The sequence below is a fragment of the Myotis davidii genome, unplaced genomic scaffold, assembly GCF_000327345.1.
Source record: "Myotis davidii unplaced genomic scaffold, ASM32734v1 scaffold1494, whole genome shotgun sequence".
Classification (NCBI taxonomy): Eukaryota; Metazoa; Chordata; class Mammalia; order Chiroptera; family Vespertilionidae; genus Myotis; species Myotis davidii.
This window is the reverse complement of record NW_006286246.1, coordinates 5,435,201-5,437,419: the sequence shown is the minus strand read 5'-3', so window position 1 is coordinate 5,437,419 and position 2,219 is coordinate 5,435,201.

Below are 2,219 nucleotides of genomic sequence, written 5' to 3'. Positions count from 1 at the left end.
ACACAGTTGACAGGCTGAGGATGCCAATTTTCTGTCAAAATAGTGCAGAAAAACTAACGTGTGGAGATAAAGTTGAAAATAAATGGAAATAAATGACTTCCACCGAGATGCAGGACCTGAAGAGTAGACGCTTCAAAACTATCACCCACAGGAAGGAAGCTCAGTGTTTGGGAGAAGTCCACGTCCGTAACCCTGGTTATATTTTCTTAAACTCCTTCTCCCAGGTCCCCCTCCACACACACCTCCCCCAAAGGAACCAAAACCAAACCAAAAAAGGTGTTTTAAAACCCTTACACACTGAGCTGTAGAGAGAGAACGCAGCGCCCCGTTAGCCAGAACTGTTGGAAAGCAGACAAATAACGGAGCCAGGAAGAAGATCGAAGGTACAAAATAGAATATTACTCCACGCGGGCAGCATCTCGCTCTTGCCCAAGTAGCAGGGGATGGTGGCACGTGGGGGGAAGGAGCTGGCAGCGTGGCAGGTGCAGTGGCTAATGAGTGATGCGTTTGCAAGAGGCTGGCACAGTGGGTCCCCTCCCAAGCGCCAGGGGGGTTTACATGCACCGCACAGGAAAGCTCTCACAGTGACACCGTCACACCTGGGCCATTCTTCCACTGCAATGCCAAAGTAACCGGTAAATAAGCTATTTAAGAACACACACAAGCAGAGGGCCCTCTGACTTCCCATCGCCACACGCAGATGGCTCTGGAAATGTGATTCCGGTGATCTTTCTTCTGGATCTCATTTGGAAGCAGTGCTACGTAAAGATGTTATTCCCAACCCGGCCGGCGTGGCTCTGTGGCTGAACATCCACCTATGAGCCAGGAGGTCACAGTTCGATTCCTGGTCAGGGCACAGGCCCGGGTTGCAGGCTCGATCGCCAGGGAGAGGGCAGGAGGCAGCCAATCAGTGATTCTCTCTCATCATTGATGTGTCCACCTCTCTCTCCTCTCCCTTCCTCTCTCTGAAATGAATAAAGCCATGTATTTTTTAAAATGCTATTCCCACATTCTCTGTCCTTTTATTTACTTTTTACTTCGCCCCAGGAAAGGGACACTAGAAGGTGGGCAAGGTGTCCACTGTAAGCTGTGGGAGGGGCAGGTTTGGGGAAAACACAATGTGAGAGAAGTAACTGATACCAGGGACAGTGGCTCGGCCTGTCCCTCAGTCCTGCCTTCCCTGGGGACGTGACTGCGGGGCACAGCATTCCATTCCTCCTGGCAGTCCTCCCCCGGGCAGGCCCCGCGGCCACATGGTGGCTATTTCTAGCAGCCGGGAGTGAGGACCTGGGTGGAATGACATAGTCCTGACGACAGGGAGGGGACAGAGCCACTGGGCCCCTGGGAGGGAGCACGTGCCTGCCACTCCCGGCCCCTCAGCCAGTCACACCTGGCCTGGAGGCTGGGAGACTCGGGACTGTCTGGAGTCGATGGCACAGAGTTAGTGGCAACTAAGGACGAAAAGCAAATCATCCCACGGAAACGGACCAGCACAGAGTTCTCAATCGCAAAGCGCCCCCAACTCCACTGGGAGCAGGGAGGCAGCAAGGCTCAGCCGTGGGCTCTTGCGGGGAATAGAGCCCCGATGTGTAGAGTCTGCCGATACCTGTGGTGTAAACGCCTTGGCCAACGTCAAGCCACCAGCCTCATCGGACGCAGAATTGGGAAGGAGCAGGGGTAAGGGGGGCAGGTCTGCCCGCAGTCCTGGGCCTGAAACGCCAGCTCTCAGCGCCCACAGGTGTAGGCCCCGCAGACGCCACGTCCAGGGAACTGAGCTAAAACACACACGTCGTCTGGTTCAGGAATCATGGGTCCCATGCTGGGATGGCTGCTCTTTATTGCAGCTGGAATTTGTGTAAAACAGATCTCTCAATGGCACTGTGACGTTTGATCAACCCCGTAAGCAAAACGTTTCTATTTCAGAAGTAGCTTTAACTCTTAAAAACCACTTTCCGGGAGATAACCATACACTCTCGCTCAGTCATTTCTACAGGAGTTTCCTAAGAACACGATTTAGGAATAAGAAAAAAGATACATGCATTTATATCTGTATTATTTGGGGATAATTTGGGTGATATGTACCTGGTGACTCTGTAAGTAAGTGTTGCCCCCTCTCTGCCTCACCCCCAGTTGCCTGTTTTATCATTTTACCTTTTCCCTGCAGTTTGTTCTCACGGCATCATCATCCCTGGATCAGAACGTGGACAGAGAAAGGGCTG